The 20275-nt window shown below is 34.5% G+C and overlaps 1 protein-coding gene across 1 annotated transcript in view; it reads right to left on the bottom strand.

The window, feature by feature from the left end:
• The window catches only part of KLHL1 (kelch like family member 1), a 317531-nt gene that overhangs the window by 134325 nt on the left and 162931 nt on the right, over positions 1-20275 (bottom strand). The gene's annotated exons all lie outside the window — the stretch shown is intronic.

Raw genomic sequence — 20275 nt, forward strand, 5'->3', positions numbered from 1 at the left:
GTAGTTATTCTGTGACTTTTCTTTCCTTCTTAACACTCATGAGAATGGTTACTTATTTGGTAAGTGAGGTTTGTAAAAGAGGTTACAGTCACATAATTCACCTAATAAGTATTAGACATACTGGTCATATTAATTGTAAAAAAAAAAAAAAGATGTTTTTGGTACTTGTGTATTGAGGCAAGTTTCAATAGCTAAAAAAAAAACCATCAGAATACACATGTTTGGTTTTGATTTCACTCAGTACAACAAGGAAAAATGGATCCACAAAGTAAGTTCACAAAACAATTGGGAAAAAAAATTATCTTTTATTTGGTGTGCTTAAATACATTCACCAGATAAAATAAAAAGTTGAATATCTTTTTTTTTGGTGGGGAGGTGGGTCACACTCGGCAGTGCTCAGGGGTTACTCCTGGCTCTACACTCAGAAATCGCTCCTGGCAGGCTTGAGGGACCATATGGGATGCTGGGATTCTAACCACAGTCCTTCTGCATGAAAGGCAAATGCCCTAACTCCATGCTATCTCGCCAGCCCCAAAAAGTTAAATATCTTAACAATTTCATATTATAATTCAAATACATTAAGTATGCATCATGGAATTTAGAAAATTAAAAAATATTGTCTAAATGAAAAGGTATAAGTATTTCTAACAGTAAAGTATATAGTAAAGGTCGTATTATTGGAGTTTTAGAAATGAGCATGCCTTTCTTCACTGATGATTTTAAGGAGAAATATTACAAAGATTAATGTGGTTGGTCACCTTTACTTCTGGCCTTTCTTAGCTTGAATCTGTGGTCAACATATATTCCCTGGTCTACAGTATATGTATTAATAATTCCAGTTACTTAACTCTGATAAGAAGTCATAGTTTAGTTACAAAAGTTACTAGGAAAGGCAATTATGCTCGTCAAATATATGTTTTCTTACAATAACTCACATATTTGCATATGCAAATTAGAAATTTACATAAGTGCAATCATTTATTTATCTTACAACAACTTTAATTTTTTAATAGTTTACAATATTTTATTATTATTATTTATAATTATGTATAGATTGGTTAAAATGGTTACATTAGTGTCAAAGTATATAGCATTTAAGTACAAAAAATATCTTACCACAAACAATGACCAGGACTCCTTACCAAATGTCTTATTAAATAATAAATTAATATACTTAACCAATTGCTATAAACTATATTAAGTAATAAAGCCAAATCACAGTATAGATTTTATATCAAACACAGAATGAAAGGTGATATAGATACTTTTTTATTGAAACAAGTTCTTTATTATCCAACTTGAAATTCATGTATAAATAGCAACTTTATGTGGTAATTGAATAATTAAACTTAATTTGTTTTATGAATGCACTTTTTAAAAACGAAAATATAATGACTCATAAAAATGAAGTAATCAAAGACTTAAGTCATAGAACAGTGGGTAGGGTGCCTGTCTTGCAGGCTAACCAGTGTTTACTTGGTGAAATCCTACATGGTTCCTCATCTCCTCCAGCGTAATCCCCGAGGACCTTCATATATTGTCCCAAAACAAACAAACAAACAAACAAAAAAAACCAAAAAAGTAAGTACAAGTAAAACACTGCTTTTTAACAAGGGAACTGATGAGATGTTATAAATAAGTTCAAAGGATAGGTCAGAGTTAACACACACACACACACACAAAGACACACACACTAAGAAAATACTGAGATAAATCCTAATGCATAAAAAGTATACTTTTGGGGTCTGAAGAAACAGCACAGTAGATAAGGTGTTAATGGGTTCTATCACCAACATTATGTTTTGTTCCCTGAGTACCACCAAAGAGCTTCCTAAATGCAGAGCCTGAAATAAACCCTGAGAACAGTTGGATGTTCCTGCCCCTCACTCCAAGTATACATTTTATTTTATTGCTTTACTGAAGCACTGTGGTTTCAAAATTGTTCATTGTTGGCTTTATCATACAATGTATATCATGCACCCTTCTCATATCCCAATTTGCTTCACTATCTCTGCCTCTCTCTCTTTCTCTCTCTCTCTCTCTCTCTCTCTCTCTCTCTCTCTCTCTGTCTCTCTCTCCCTCTCTCTGTTCCTCTCCCTCTCCCTCTCTGTCTGTCTCTGTCTCTCTGTCTGTCTCTGTCTCTCTGTCTCTCTGTCTCTGTCTCTGTCTCTCTGTCTCTGTCTCTGTCTCTCTCTCTCTCTCTCTCTCTCTCTCTCTCTCTCTCTCTCTCTCTCTCTCTCTCCCCACCCACGCTGTCAGGAGTAACCCCAGAGTGCTGCAGGGTGTGACCTCAAAACCAAAACCAAAACACACAGATACTCGTACTTTCACTGAAAAAAAGATCAAAAGCCTATAACAGTATAAAATTAGTCAAGAGGTAGAACAGATATTGTTAACAGTTCCAAAGAATAATTTACAAACTGTCCTTTCTTCTTTTCTCTCCCTAATATGAACTTTTCTAATCTTACTTACCTATATAAAAATATTTTGATTTTTATTTTTATAAAATTTATACCTCTCACTTTTATGCTGCCTATTGAATATTATGTTTTATTTTTTAGTTTAATATAATCTCAATTTTGAAAAAGCATATTGAAAAAGTCAATGATTATAATAAATGATGGAAATGTACTATACAAATATAAGCAATTCTAATATCACAGTAAAACCATGATAGAAGATACAAAACTATGCCACATAGATAAGAATGCCAAGTATCTAACGTTATGCATTTAATGTAATAATAAAATATATAATATGGAATATGCTAAAATAATAGTGATAATAAATGTACTACAGTATTGATTAAGGTATAAGTAGACTTTCATACTAAAATAAGTTGAGAAAAATTGACTACTAGTTATATAGAACAATTAAAGTACATCTTGAAAACCGAGATTACATATTTAATGTGTCACTCTATTTCTGATTTTTCACCAGAAGGAAAGATAAAGGAAGACCTCATCAAATTAAAAGTCAATTTATAAGACTTGTTCATTGTAAAGAGTTAAATTATCTCAAAATATTTTTACATATTTAGAGAGTCTAAATATAAATGTATTTATATTCTGGATATAGGCATTTGAAATGAAAGTTTATTTACAATATATAAATGCTTTCCAAAGAAGGCAAATATAATAAATAATTTCTAACAAAAATGATTAATACTGTAATGAGTAAATGATGCTGAATATGCATAAAAAGTTATATAAATTATTGACCTCTAACAAAAGCCATGTAAATTTTCGATTGAAATAATATTTTGTTTAGAATAACATAAAAAGAAATTTGAAAAGTGTACTCATGTTGAGATAAGGATAAGTTCTTTGTAAAAAACAAAAGCTGGCATCAACTTTTGTAGATTTAATAAACTTCATTTAACAAAATGTTTTGCTGTGCAGTGACTTCATATTATCTGATTTATGGTATTCTTTCACTGAGATTCATGTTACTATCTAAAATGAACCTATTTGTTTCATTTGAAATAGGAAATTTATTTAGCTATTTATGGTATATTTTTATTTTCCTGACTACACATATATTTAAATCGTTGTTTTGACTCAGAACTCAGTAAAGTGTATATGTATGTATATATGTAAAGTAGATATGTATATACATAAAATTTTCACAAAGTAAGCAATCACATGAAATAAAAAGTGTAGTTTTAGAAAAATGTAGACATTTTGTATATAATAAATATAGAAATTTTATTGAGTGGAGTTACAGTAATATTTACTGTATTTTCCAGCATATAAGACGACTTTTGAAACAAAAGAAAGTCAACAGAAAATCGGGGGTTGTCTTATACGCCAAGTATATCCTGAAAAATGTTTCAATATAGAAGCACCCTCCCCAAAAATTTCAGACAAATATTTTTATCCAGAAATGATTTTTATACTTATCTACTCAGTATATCGAACTAACACACCAGGGACTCGAGAGTGACAGGTGTAACTATAAAAAAATAAAGTTGCAGATCTAGGAAAATACTCATAAAGACAATTTTGGGGAGGTATAAGATCTATGCTCAGAGCTTACTCTTTGCTCTGTGCTCACTGCCCATTCCAAGCAGTGATCACAGGACTATATTTGATGCCAGGGATCAAATCTGGACATACAGGAAAAATGCCCCCCCTTGTTATATTTAGGTTATATTTATTTTTTAGGTCTCTAAGAAAAATTTCCCTTTACCCTGCAATGGAAAATCAATATTAAAACAGAACAACATTCAAATAAAAGACTTTGTTCCTCCTTGATACATGAATCTACTTCCTCTCTCCTCAATGCCCCCAAGCATTCTATTTTTAAACAGACTCTACTGCCCCACTAGGTTCCATTTATGTTAGATATTATACAATGTAAACTCACCTTATAAATATAATTAAACCTTGCCTTTTCTCTTCTAAAAATATTAGAAAAATACAAAGGGTTATTTTACACACTCCTTTGTGAATAAACACAACTAAAAAGAAATCGCAGATAAATTTATATTAATCTATTATTTAGAAAAAAATTTTGGTTTTTGGGTCACAGCCAGTGACACTCAGGGGTTACTCCTGGCTCTGTGCTCAGAAATCACTCTTGGCTTGCATGGGAACAATATGGGATGGCGGATTCAAAACATCATCTGTCCTAGATCGGCTACATGCAAGGCAAACTCTTACTGCCTTGCTATATCTCCGGTCCCTAGTTAGAAAAGATTTTCTAACAAATACAGATGAAAAAAATGATATATATTACATAAACTTGTGTTCATTTTAAACATATTTAACTTAAATATTTTAATAATCTCACATTTAATTAAAAAATCCTTTGCTGTTGAAAGTAAAAAAATTAGTTAATAATTACAAGTTACAAATATTGCAAACTTCTTTTATCAAAGGTATAGTTAATAATACAAACTATTTACTAATTGTGACAAAAATAACTAGCATTTGAATGAAACACAACACCAGTCACATATGTGAAAGACATGAAGAATATTTTGTTAGAATGCAGAAAATTTCCTTTATCCCTCTTAGTTCCTTTAAAACTGTATTGCAATTAACAACATCAGAAAAGTTATCAAGGGAAAAATTAATTTAGTGAGACATACATATGCGAGCCACAATGTATAAGTACTTCTCTTTGTTCTAAGAATAAATTGCAAATAAGCACTGTGCTAAGGTGGGGCAGAGCAGCAAGAAGAAAGACGGAGAACTTTGTATGGAAGGGATATGATGATTTACATCTTATTTATTATATTATTTAAGGCATCATGATATATAGTACTACAACTAATAGGATTTGATGCCACAACGTTCTAACACCACAGCCTCCACTCTAATGTACAATTCTCTCAACCCTTGCCTCAGTGTTCCCTGACTCATCCCATGGCCTTACCAGCTCCCCTCCTTCTGCCATGATGAGATTGTGCACAGTGGAGCATATGTGGTTATAGATAAACTTATGATGGAGCCCAAACTATAGTCACTTCTTTATTAGGGTCAAGCATATGGATAAGGAAAAAAGAACAAGCTTTGCTTTAGCCGTCAGAGCCTCCATTAACTTGGTTATGCATATCAAAGTGGTAGATAATTGAAAAGTTCTTCTCTTTACATATTGGCAAAAAGCTTATTTGACCCCTTTTGGAGAGATCAATTCCAGTTCCTACATTAAAATTAAATATGCATGGAATTGAGCATAGTAAAAGCCTCTTTAATACAAAAAATTAACATTTAAACTGCACTATCATTTTTTTTAGTTATCAGAATGTCATTAATCCAAAAGTTTGCACTCAAAGCAGATAGTCCTGAATAGTTCACCGAATTTACAAATGATATAACACTTAGCAATGCAATTAACTTAAACCAGAATGAGGTGAAATGTAGGTATTATAAAAGGTTTTACAGTGATTTTATTACATAAATATTGAAAGCAAACCAAATAATAATGCATGAGTATTTTTTGAAGTGAAAGAGACATTAGAATACCACAAAAAAAAGTGTACCTTGTGAGTATTTATTAGTTTGCATTAATATCATTTGGATATTGCAGACATAAGTAAGTTGCTAAAACTGAAAGAAATTTAGGTCTTTCTTAGGAAAAGAAGAGCACTTTCCACATGTTTTTGTTTTTTTTTTTTTTTTGCCATGAAAATACTGCTGATATCTAGAAAATATTATGAAAAAAAATAAAAGTAAAATTTTAAATTTGCAAAGAAAGCATACACTAGAGTGTGTTTCCTAATAACATTCCCTTATTGGTTTATCACCTTCACTGTCTTTATCTTAAGTAAAATTTAGGTAGCATTTAGTGGGTAAATTTATCTATTTCAGAGATTTACTTAACTGTCTTGAGTATCTCTTACAAACTGTATACATTATGAAGAAGAAAACAATTAAAATATAAAAGATTCTAAATTAAGTAATGCAGGATATAATCACCAATGATTAATACATAACCAAACTGAAGCTTCAGTCTTTCCAAAATGGAGAATTCTAAGCCAATTATCAGTATTTACTGTTCAGCACAAGTAAGCCAATCTACATAAACAAGTCCCCACCTATTCTTTCACATTCTTAGCTATTGGCTTCCCTGAATTCTTCTCTTTAACTAATAACTTTGTCCAGCCCAATTTTTCACTTTAAAATATTTCCATGTTGAATGAATTTGGGGAGCATCTTTCTACTAGCTGGATGGTATGTTGCCCAACTCATGAAATTTTGAAGAAAATAAACAAACACTTAGGTCATTAAGATGAACTCTATTAGATCTTTTTAACACAATGTTTTTTATCCATTTAATTTGTCTTTTATTACATGGGGGAAATTTCAAACAAGAAATTAGAAGAATAACAAAGGAATTACTTTTTCTCCTCTGTCAAAGCAATGCATTGTAAGAAAAGAGAGCAAATTACAGAAGAATATATAATTAGAAGAAAAATGAAGTGGTAATATTCATATATGTAGACATTTATGCATGCATATGTGCATTTTTCTTAAAATTTTGTTTTATTTTGTTTTTCGGGCCACACCTGTTTGATGCTCAGGGGCTACTCCCGGCTAAGCGCTCAGAAACCGCCCCTGGCTTGGGGGGACCATATGGGATGCCGGGGGATTGAACCGTGGTCGCGATCTTTCCTCGGCTAGCACTTGCAAGGCAGACACCTTACCTCTGGCGCCACATCGCCCGCCCCTATATGTGCATTTTTCAAGTCCTTGTGTATACTGTTTAAACTTTTTTTTAGGGTTTTTTATTTTTTAATAAATTTGTTGTTGTTGATTTTGTCTGTGAGCCATGCAGGTTTTCTCAGGATTTATAACTGGAAATGTGTTCAAGTTTCACTTCTGATTGGTTCAGAGAATTATGTAGTATGCCAGGGATCCAACCTTGGGAGAACACTTGAAAGCATGTGCCCAATCTGATTTAACATCATGCCAGTTTCCTTCCTGAATATAATATATATGTAAAAACATGTCAACTAATTTGGGAACTGAAAGGGGAAACACAAATTTAAAAGTTGTAAGAAAGCAAGAACTGGAGACACCTTCTAGGTTTCAAACTACGTACTTTTGTTGGTTAGTTTTGCAGCTCCAACACAGAGGTACTCAGGAACTAGTTTTCACTCAGTGCTTGTGGAAAAGGCAAGGCCAGGGATTAAATCCAAACCTCAAACCTACAATATATGTGCTCAGAGTGTTGAGCCATTTCTTCAGTCCTTAGGTATTCTTTGTGTTGTTTGTTTTGGGGCCACTCCTGACAATGTTCGAGGGTTACTCATTGCTTGCACTCATAATTTACTCTTTGCAGGCTTGGGGAACCATATGGGATGACAAGATTGGAAAAGAGGCAATCTCTCAACCCTCTCTATACTATCGCTCCTACCCTACCTTAGTGTATTCTTATACCTCTAGTACCCACCTGTTGGCTGTCCTATCTCCCATTCCTCAAAGAAATTGCCATATATTGTTAATTAATATTAAGTCATGTAAGATCATGGATGGAGCAGGGAAAAAGTAAACAATAGGATCTCTGTTAAGATTTTGAATATTATCATGTAGGCTGTGGAAATAGATGTTATTTAAACACATAACTCAACCTTTTCAAAGACTAGAATCCTAGGAAAGTCATTAGGGATGTTTCCATTTATCATACCCACTAGTGCCAATCAGACTGATTTGAGGCTAAACTCTCTTTTCCAATAATAAGTTTCTTCTTACTGGCTTTTCCAAGCAGCCCTAATTGCAACCCAAGAGTAATAGATTTGAGAGATACCAGTCCACTGTTCCCTCAGGTTATCAATTGTTTAAATCAGTTTCTATGCACTGACCTCTGTTTTTTGTGTAATTATCTTTTGAACAGCAAGCAGCCAAACTATAGTTTTTAAACTGTAACAGATGAAAAAATTTTGATGAAAAATAGCTGCCTTAATAATTTTGGTAATATATAGTCTGACCAATATGGCAAATATGTTTATTTCCTCTACATAAAGAATCCACAATCAAGTGACAGTATAAAATATTAATTACTATCACCAAACAACAGAGCAATGTATAAAAAAGGCAATTTAGACATAAAATATGAAAAATTCTATCAAGTTACCTTGATATATGTTCCAAAATTTTTATGTTCCAGAGACAATGAATGGGAGGAATATTGAAATTTATTTTAAAAAATTCTAACTTTATATTGTTAAGCTTACAACTTTTATATGATGATAATTCAGGAAAGAATATTACCCTACAGATAAAAATATTAATAGGCATTCTAATATAAAGAGAGTAACTTTATAGCTCTGGCAAAATAAAAAGTTCTGAATAATTAGGGCTGCAGTTTTATTTTTAAATCTTTATTTAAGCGTCATGATCCCAAGCATGTTTGTAGATGGTTTTTAGTTATAAACAGAATACTCCTCCTTCACCAATGTAACATTCCCACCACCAATGCACCAAACCCCTCCGCCTTATTCGAGACATGCATTCTACTTCTCTCATTCTTTAACAATGTCATACGTGTTGTTATTGTACTTATTTCCGTAACAGTATTCATCACTCTTTGTGATGAGCTTCAAATTGTAAGCCGGTCCTTCCAGCCCTTTTAGTCCTTAAGTCCATTTTCTCTGGGCCTTATTACAATAATGTCATAAAGTTTTCTTAAAACCCATAGATGAGTGAGACTAATCTGTGTCTATCTCTCTCCCTCTGACTTATTTCACTCAGCATAAAAGATTCAATGTACATCCATATATAGGAAAATCCCATGACTTCATCTCTTCTGACAGCTACATAATATTTTATTTGTATATGTACCACAGTTTTTTTAGCCATTCATCTGTTGAAGGGCATCTTGGTTGTTTTCAGAGTCTGGCTAATAGTGCTGCAATGAATATAGGTGTGAGAAAGGAATTTTTGAATTGTATTTTTGTGTTCCTAGGGTATATCCCTAAGATTAAAGACCTTGATATCAGGCCTGAAACCATAAGGTGTATAGAACAACACATAGGTAAAACAATCTATGACCCTGAAACTTAAGGCATATTCAAGGAGGAAAAGCACTCTCCAAAGAAGTGGAAGCAGAGATAAACAGATGGGACTATATTAAGCTGAGAAGCTTCTGCACCTCAATGGAAATAGAGTCTAGAATAAAAAAAAAGCCACTGACATAATGGGAGAAACTATTCATTCAATACCCACCAGACAAGGGGGGGGGCTAATATCGAAAATATACAAGGTACTGATAGAACTTAATAAGGAAAAAAAACATATAGCTCCATCAAAAAATGAGGAGAAGAAATGAACAGACCCTTCCTCAAAGAAGAAATACAAATGGCCAAAAGACACATGAAAAATTGTTGCACAACACTAATCATTAGGGAGATGCAAATCGAAACAACAATGAGATACCATCTCACACCACAGAGACTAGCACACATCACAAAGAACAAGAACGATCAGTGCTGGCAGGGATGTGGAGATAAAGGAACTCTTATCCACTGCTTGTGGGAATGCTGTATAGTCCAGCCTTTATGAAAAACAATATGGAGATTCCTCAAAAAAACTGGGAGTTGAGCTCCATATGATCCAGCTTTTCATTTCTTCTACAACCTCCTTATCCACATTAAATCAACAGCTCCAGTATTCTTTTTGTTTAGGTTCAAGACTTTGCCTTAATTTGTACAACTTTTTAGGGATAGCATGACCGTTTTCAGTGGACCTATCAGTATGTAAATGTTGAAAACCCAATTCCAAGTAGAGAATAAATTTTCAGAAAAAAAGTTTACCCCTTTTCAGAAAAAAGAATACCCTTTGGGTATTTCACTCTACTAACTTATTACTAATTCAACTAAGCTATTTTGCAACCTAAGTTCTTTGACAGCAATTTATCTTTCTGATATTCATTCTAATATCCAATGAGTTGACTGTATTTGGAAATGATGGAGACTTCCAGAATTTCCCTTGCAATTCAACCAATAGCCTGCTCCTATTCTAGCAAGTAATTAGTTATCTTTAACGTTGTAAAATTTTTGTTTGTTTTTCTGTTTGAAAACCATACCTAGTGACTCTCCAGGCTTACTTCTGGTTTTATGCTCAGAAAATTTCATATTATTTTGTTGCCGCAGAAGGCCAGGAACTTATTCCAAACAATTAAGAATATATAAAAACACATATAATCATATATGGATATGTATCATACACATACATATTTATATATATACACAAACAACAGCAATAAACATAAAACACTTTAACAACCAGTAGAATATTCAATGTCATGCAGAGATTTTCCTCTAAGTACTTTATGGCTTCTAATATCAAGGTCTTTAATTATTTTGATTTGATCTATGTGCTTGGTATTAAAAAGACATCGCAAGGAAGGAAAACGATATGCACAATACCCTTCTGTAACTGTAATGCAAACCACTCTGCCTAAAAGAGAAAAAGCGAGAGAGAAAGAGAAAGAAAAATGTCTCCTTTAGAGTCAGGCAGGAGGAGGGAGAAAGGGGGATGGGATATTGAAACTGGAAATGAACATGGGTGAAGGGGTGAGGGATAAGTATAAGTATATTGTTATAAATGAAACGCAACTATCAACAACTTTTAAACTTTGTGTCTTATGGTATTTAATTAAAAAATAAATTATTAGAAAGTAAATTCAAAAAAAGTGTGGGATCTTGGGTTCTGAACCAAGATCAAGGAGGAGCACCATTTTGTTTGCTTCTCTTTCTGAAGCCTAACTTTTCACTAGCACCAACCCAAGTTAACCTGGCAATAGCAGGTAGCCTAACTAGAAAGGACACGAGTGAGTGTTAGGAAGGTACACCAAACAAGACCCAATCATCTTAAAGATCTTCAGAAGCTAGGACCTTCTTATCCCTTTCCTATATAAATTTGGCCAGGGTGGTCCGCTGGTCAGTTTGGGTTTTGTGGTTGACAAAATAATTTTTTTTGCTTTAGTTCAATTGCATGATCTTGTCCTTTAACTTTGTACCCTAATATTTGGTGGTTCGTCTAGACTCAATGTGGGTGAAAGGCAATGATTCTCAGAGCCCATCTCTCTAGGAAGCTGGATTTTAGGGTCCTATATTTTTCTCTGAACTCCAACAGCTGTTTATTTAAAAATAGTTGGGACACCCTTGTTTCTCAAGGTGGAGAGACACAATCTAATGAATAGGAGCCCTTGCATAATCTGCTGACTCAGGTCCCAGAATTAGGATTGAATGCAGATTGTCCTGATACCCCTGCTCTTGGAGTATACTCCCTGACTATGAGGTGACCAGCAAGAATGAACACCTAATTTACTTATGGAGTATTCTTGGACTCATACACAGTCTGTGGATGAAGACTTTGCAGGTCAAACAGTCAGCTAGAAGATTCTTCACTGAAATTTTCACATATAATTTGTTTGGAGTCTCCGATTCTGCTCAACAAGATCTCCCGCTACTGAGGTATTAGTGTTAAAAAAAGAAGTGGGTAGCACCATCATGGGTGTGATTTCTAGGATAGGGAATTTTCCCTGAGAGCTTTCTAATTTTATGCTTGTCCAGAAGAGCGTCACCTGAAATATGGGGTTAGAGGCAAACTTTCATTTAAGGTATGTAATTTGTTAGGGAAGCCACCTGGCAGCACACTATCAAAGTACAGAGGGAACCAGACCCTGAGGCTAAAGTTGGAGATGTCTGACAGAGTTTTGGGAATGCTGTTAACCAGAGATATATCTCATAAGGCTTTTAAGAATATGTGCCCAGATTTACTTCCTAGTAGGAAAGCATCAGTTAATGTAAATAAGGAGGAGTGAGCCTAACGTGCCATTTTAAGCACCCACCAAGCATGGAGTAGAAGAGAGCCTAGGATCAGACTTTACTTGTAATTGCCAAAGATTGCTTTTTGTGCATACATCTAGACCATTCTCTAGACTCCTTAACAGTAGTGGCCCTGCAGAACAGGAAGAGTTTGGACTTAAGTTTCTTAAAACAACATGGACTGTGCTCAAGGGGAACAGACTTGTGATAATCCCGAGACAATCTAGCAGGTGAACACTAGTTTGCAGGAGTGGAAAAGGCAGTGGAAAGAATCTGCCTCTTGGTATGAACAGTGATTCAGTCAGTCACCCTTGAAAACCTCTCTGATAATTGCCTTGACTGGGCCATTTTTCATTATAATTATAATGCTCTTAATAGGTCCTTACATAATTAATTTCCTCATCTACTTTATTCAAGCATGTATATTTGCAGTTAAGATGTTTATTCTAAGGTCCCAGTACGCACCCATAAGCAGGGACACAGATGAGGAACCTCAAGGAAAGCAAAAGATTTGACTCAGGTCCATAAAAGGAGGGAATGTGGGGCATGGGTTCTGAATAAGGAGGGATGCCTTTTTGTGAAGGACCACTTGTTTGGCTTCTCTTTCAGAAGCCTAACTTTCCATTAACACTGACCTGAGGTACCTGGCCATACCAGGTATCTGGAAAGGATATGAGGGAGCAATATTAAGGTATCCTAGAAAACAGCCAATCATCAGAGGTTAGAACTTCCTCATCCTCTCCCTATATAAACTGGCTTGTGACTTTGGCATGGGTCATCTCCTCTGGGAGTGAGCACTGTCCAGTCATTTTGGGGCTTGTAGCTAGTTTTGTTTTTCTTTATTCTAATTTTGTGGTTTTGTGGTTTGACACTGGAGAAAGAGTAGAAGAAATCTTCTAGTTCAAAAATAATAATGATTATAAAATAAATAAGTCAAAATAATTAAAAAGTAAATGTAAAAGTTAAGAAATTTATAGTGGAGGAAAAATACGTTAAATGGAGCAAGTAAATGCCTCTTCAAAAGTGGTGTTGGGACAACTGGTCAGCCACACACAAAAGAGCAAACTCAGATCTCGATCTAATACCATGCATTAAGGTAAAATCTTAATGGATTAAAGACTTTGATATCAGACCTGAAATCACAAGGTGTATAGAACAATACATAAGTAAAACACTACATGGCATTGAGACTAAAGGCATCTTCAAAGAGGATACAGAATTCTCCAAACAAATGGAAGGAGAGATAAAGAGATAAAACTATATAAATCTGAGAAGCTTCTGCACCTAAAAGGAAATAGTGCCAAGGAGGATACAAAAGCCATAATGGGAGAAATACAAAAACAAATACAATAAAACATACACAAACATAATGGCAGAAACTATTCAACCAATACCCAACAGATAAGGGACTAATATCTAAAATATACAAGGAACTAACAGAACTGATTAAGAAAAAGGAACCATTTCTGTTATGTTGGGGGCTCTGGGCAGGACAGCTAGCCATAGGCCCCCTGGGCTGACCACTTAGTCCAGGGAACTGATATCCCCCCACACCAGGCTAGTGCTCCCGTGCGCACTGTGTGTATTAAGTGTATTCCTTATCATTATGTTATGTTTTGCATATCCAGAATGTCCATTTTGTATTCTGCCCTTTCCCTCTCCCCTACAATGTTCATTTTTACTCCTTAACTCTCTCACCCCCCCAAACATCACTAACCCACATTACTCTTTTTAACTTCAGTACTGCACAATCCTAATCACAGACCAAAGTCGTGCATTGTGTGTAACAACCCCAAACTGTTTCAAGACACATAAAATGGACACATATTTCTTTCTGAAAAAAAAAAAAAAAGGAATCATCTAACCCATCAAAAATGGGAGAAGAAATGAACAAACACTTCCTCAAAGAAGTGCAAAAGGCACATGAAAAAATGCTCCACATCACTTATCATCAAGGAAATGCAAATCAAAACAACAATGAGGTGGCATCTCATGCACAGAGACTGCACATGTAACAAAGAACAAGAAAAATCAGTGCTGGTGGGGATGTGAGGAAAAAGGAATTATTATTCACTGCTGGTGGGAATGACATCTAGTCCAGCCTTTATTGAAAATAATATGGAGATGCCTCAAAAAGCTGGAAATTAGCTATACCACTTTTAGAGATATACTCTAGAAACACAAAAACAATTCAAAAACGCCTTCTTCACACCAATATTCATTGTAGCACTATTAAATAGCCAGAATCTGTGAATAACTAAGATACCCATCAACAAATGAATAGCTAAAGAAACTGGTACATATACATGACAAAATATTATGCAGCTGTCAAGAGAAATAAAGTAATGAAATATTACTATACATGGATGAACATGGAAACTATTTTGCTGAGTGAAATAAGTCAGAGGAAGAGAGATAGACACAGAATAGCCTCACTCAGCTCTGGAATTTAAGAAAAAAAAAAAAAAGAAAGATATTATTGAAATAATGCCCAGAGACAATAGAGATGAGAGCTGGTAAGACTAGCTCACAATATGAAGCTCACCACAAAGAGTGGAAATAACTACACTAACAGCTATCATGACAATCTTAATTAGTGAAAGAAGTAGAATGGCTGTCTTGAATACAGGCAGTGGTTGGGAATGGGGGAGTATTTGTGCTGGGAATTTTGCATTGGTCAAGGGGGGAATTCTTTTTAAGACTGAAACCCTACTATAGTGATGCTTGTAATCATGGTGCTTAAATAAAGATTATTATTTAAAAAAATAGAAAAAATTTTAGAGTGATCTGAGAGGAGGAAAATTAAGGGAAAGATAATTATGGAAGTAATAGTAAAGAGAAAACTATAATCTTACTGATCTAAAAAAATCTGTATTTTACAAATGACACAAATGTAGAAAATATAAAAGAATTCATAAAATTACAGTTTTAAAAAATTAATGTGATTGAATCAATAACATTGAAGTAACTATGAATTAAATGTATTAGAATTTGGTTTATACACATGTTCTCAAATTACTCAATATTACTCAAGCTACTCAATATTATTCATTATATACAAAGAAAATTTAACTACAGATCAAAAATAATACTTGATAGTCAAAAATAAAATGAAAACTGATACTCAAAGTTAAATACATTTATTATAGTTGTACAAACTTAGAAACATTTATCCCTATGCAAATAAATACATTAGAAGTGCACATTACATTAGAAGTTCTCTAGTTTTTTAGTTCCAAAAGTTCCTCTTAAATCTTATCTTGAAGAAAAATATAAGAAATACCTTAAGAATGACACACAGACTGTTTACAAATGTGTAAATCAGGAAATATACAATGATTTGAACCCAGGATTCTTTCATGAAAGCCTGTTTGCAGCACGTTAAGTTGTCTCTCAAACACTACAATGCTAAGGTTTTTTAATTTCCTTGCATTCTCCTCACCCCAGTCACCCACCCACTAACATCTTTGCTATTAACCTAACCAAGGTCTCCTGCAAGAAAATCATATACTTTGCCTTTGAGCAACATTCCCACTACCCTTTTATATATCTTAGCTATTAATAATAATCATTTTTGTGAATTTTTTATTTATTTGTTTGTTTCTGTTGTTGTTTTGGTGCATTACCCAGCACACTTACGGGTTACTTCTGGTTCTGGGTTCAGAAATTGCTTCTGGCAGGTTTAGGGGACCATACAGATGTCGAGGATTGAACCCGGGTTTGTCCCAGGTTAGCCACATGCAAGGCAAATGCCCTATTGCTCTGGCCCTAATAGTAATCTTTCAATAAATAATAAGTCCCTAGTAATTGTGCCTTTGAAAATGTCATTTATGTTTTATCTCATACAAAGAATTTCCAAGGAATTCTTATGCATTTTAATTTTGCCCTCAAGATAGAGCACATTACTCCAAGAGATGAAACAGTATATTCTATTTATTTATATTTTTGCTCACTTCCATTAGCTTGCATTCATAATATAATACATATATTTATTATTATTATTATTATTATTATTTTGTTGTTTGGGACTAAACCCTATGATGCTCAAGACTTGCTTTGTACCCAGGAATCACTGTTGGTGGAGATCATGTGGGAAGCTGGAAACAGAATCCCATAGATTTATGTACCCACTATACTATCTCTACAGCCTTTGAAAGGCTATGTTTATGCTTCCAGTTTATACCAATTAGCATCATATATTTTGATAACTAGATGCTTCTTCAAATATATTTAGTTTAGTCAAACAATAATTACAATGTAATCTAAGGGCAGAGTTTATTTAATAACCATTACTTCAGATATTTTTTACTTCAATAACATTTTCCAAATTATCCATATTTTACTGTAAATTCCTTCATCGGGGGCAGGGAATTAGGAGAGAGGAGTTTTGGTTTTTCGAGACACAAGCAGCAATGCTTATGAATTATTCCTCCCTCTGAGATCCAGTTAGCTGTAGATTGAGAAGTATTAGTTATTGACAAGGCAAGTACCTTACTAGCAAAGGAAGCACTTTAGTTTTAGTAAGGTTTCTTAATTCAAACATTATATTTTTAATGTGTTTGTTTTTATTTGGAGGGGAGGGCATCAGGCTGTTCTCTGTGCTCAGGGCTTACTCTAGTCTTTAAAATCAGAATTCATGGAGGGGTTCTGGGGACCAAATGGGATGCAGGAGATTGAACTTAAATTTGTAAGGCAAGGGGCCAGAGTGCTGGCGCAAGTGGTAAGGCGTCTGGTCTGCCTTGTGCATGCTAGCCTATGACTGACAGTGGTTCGACCCCTTGGAGTCCCATATATTCCCCCAAAACAGAAGAATTTTCTTAGTACATAGCCAGGAGTAACCCCTGCACATTACCGGGTGTGGCCCCCAGCAAAAAAACAAAACAAAACAAAGACAGTGCTTTACTACCATTCCAAATGCTTGCTAAATCTAACCATTTACTTGCAGTTAATTATTCTTGCTGTTCTACAACAATTTTCTAGTCAATATTTCACTTCAATTAGTTTATCACATCCACATCAACCTTGCAAAGTTTGTAAAATTTTGTATCCACATATTTTTTTGGCCTAGATAGGTAGGGTAATCCAGCTTTGCACTTTTGGTTTAGCCCTGAAAGAGCCCAAAGGCATGTAGATTATGTCCCTTTGACATGCAAATCCTGAGTTCTTGGGAAAACAGAAAATGAGGAACCACCCAGGTAGAAAACCAAGGTCATAAGGTCACGTCCAGAGAATTGTGGACTCCCCAGATAAGAATCTTCATTGCCAGAGATGTGATTATAAGGAGAAAAATAATCAACAATGCCACAGATAAAAAATAAATAAATAAAAAAGATGCAAGAGTTTCTTTGTGACAGGACCCAGATTAACTTCTAAATATCTGGAGAGCTCCCTGAAAGAATCATTTGCAGAAATTACATGAAAGTCTCTAGAAAAGGAATACTGGGCTTGTTCTTGGAGCACCCCACCACCCCAAAAGTCCTCCAAGTATCTCACAGGCTTTTCTGCACTTTTTTGTGTTTTTGTTTGGGAAGGAGCATCTCATGGTGTCCAGGGTTTAGTCAGGACTGCTAGCTGGGAATAATGGGTTGGGGGTGGGGTTGTGGAGAACAGGGTTCTTCTTCCATGTAGTACAGTACAATTAGATTTAGGGTGCCTAGTGGAACTGGATGCTGCTGACTGTTACTTATAGTCCTGACTTTAACACAGGCATTCTCCTGAACAAGGTGAACGAAGATAAAATTACTCTTTGCTTTAGTCTCCTTCTTTGCAACCCATTTAAATAGCAATTTACAAGATTTTAATCAACTCTCCTTCATTCATTACCTGTAGAATATGTTTTGTGCAGTATGTAGTCTTTTGACCAGCCATTCATTTTCTAATAATAACATTTTATTCAAACACTATTTTCATAATCTATAAATAAAATGCCTGTAACATAATAAGCTGCATTCTGTAACTGATTTACTTTTTCATTCTTTTAAAAAATATTTGATAGAAACCATTGTGATTTACAAAGTGGTTCAAAGTTGAGTTTCAGACATAGAGTATATCAGGGCAAATTCCACCATCAGTATTGCCCTCCTTCACCAATGTTGCCAAAGTACTTCCAAAGCCATCAAACCTGTCTGTGGCTTGTCAGCATAAGAGGGCCATTTTAATTTTTGATTGTTGAAGTTTGGGTGCATGATTTCATGGTTGTTGATTTGTCTTGGATATTTAGTTCTGTCCTTTTTTTAACACCAACAGAGACTACTTGTTCTCCAGTCAAATATTTCATATTTGTGTTTCTTCTCCTCCACTCATTTTATTTTCTTCTGGCTAACTCTGGGCCCAAGAAAGGTAGAGACAGCTCCCACCTAAACCATTGAATTTCTTCATTCAGTTATTCTAGATCATATATAAATTATATCATTCTATATTTATCCTTCTTCTAATGAAAGGTAAAAGAAATAAAATAATTTTTTCTCTGCAGCTCCCCGAGGACTCGCCCTTAACGGCCTAAACCCCACCCCTTCCTAAATCCTAAAACACTTGCCCTTGACCAAAAGATACATCATAACTGTTGAGCTTCACGAGGACCCCACCCCCTCCTAAATTCCAAGGATTTGTCCTTGACATTTTAACTATTGCAAACCTTATGACTTGAGGTTATCTAAATCTTGCAAAAATGTAACTGAGCAAATGTCACGTGTCAGTACTCCCTGAAATGAACCACCCTACTGTAACCTATATAAAGGCTTGTTAGATCTGGTTCGAGTCTCTCTCTCATTCTCTGGAGGAGCCCTTGTATGCTCGTAAATAAATAGAACCTCTTGCTTTTGCATGGCCTCTGCCTCTTGGAGTCATTAGAAGGGTGCTTGTGGAATTCTGGACCTTATCACTAGTTTATCTCATTTCGCATAATATCTTCCAGGACCATCTTGTAACAAATTGCATGATTGCATCATTGTTTACAACTAGGTAGTAGTCTATTGTATATATATTCCACATTTTCATGATCCACTTGTTTGTTGTTGGATACCTAGGTTGACTCAAACTCTCAGCTATGGTACCAAGGGCTGCAATGAATAGTGGTGTGCATGCATTCTTTTGAATGAATGTTTTTCAGTCCTGGGAACAGATACCACAAAACAAATTGCTGGGTATTTGGCAAATTTATTCCTAGTTTACTGCAAACACTACATAATGTTTTCCATAAGTGTTAAAACAGGCAGCATTCCCACCAGCAGTGGATGAGAGTTTCTTTCTTACCAAATCCCCACCAACACAAAATATTACTAGTATTTTTGATATGTGCCATCCTCACTGGTATAAGATAATAGTTCATTTAGTAGTCTCAATTTGGATTTCCCTAAGGATAAGTAATAATGACCATTTTTCTTTTGTGTCTTGGCCATGTGTTGCACTTCTTTAGAGACGTGTCTGTTCATTTTCTCCAAAAATTTTTTTAGGGTTTGAGGAGTTGCCCTTTGTTAGTTCTTTGTATATTCTAGATATCAAATATTTATCTTATGTATTGAGTCCAAATATTTTCTCCCACTTAGTTAACTGTCTTTTAATTGTAGCCCATGTTTGTTTTTGCTATAAAGCAAATTTTTAGTTTGATGTAGTCCCATTTCTGCAGATTTGATTCTATAGTTCTGGCCATTGGCATTCTATCACTGAAGATTTCTTTGAGGTCTAAGTCTTTGAATGTTCTGCCTATGTTTTCCTCAATGAACTTTATGGATTCAAGTCTAATCTCCAAGTCTTTTGATCCACTTTGAATTGACTTTTGGATCAATCTTTAATTTCTTACATGCGGTTATCCAATTGTTGCAACACAATTTGTTGAAGAGATTGTCTTTATTCTATTTCAAGTTCTTGGCTACTTTGTCAAAGATTAATTGACCATATACTTCAGGGGGTATGTCACTGGATCTTTTATTCTGATCTATTGGTCTGAAAGTTTGTCTTTGTTCTAATACCATGGCATTTTGAACACTATGAATTTTT

This window comes from Suncus etruscus, chromosome 8, assembly GCF_024139225.1.
Source record: "Suncus etruscus isolate mSunEtr1 chromosome 8, mSunEtr1.pri.cur, whole genome shotgun sequence".
Taxonomy (NCBI): Eukaryota; Metazoa; Chordata; class Mammalia; order Eulipotyphla; family Soricidae; genus Suncus; species Suncus etruscus.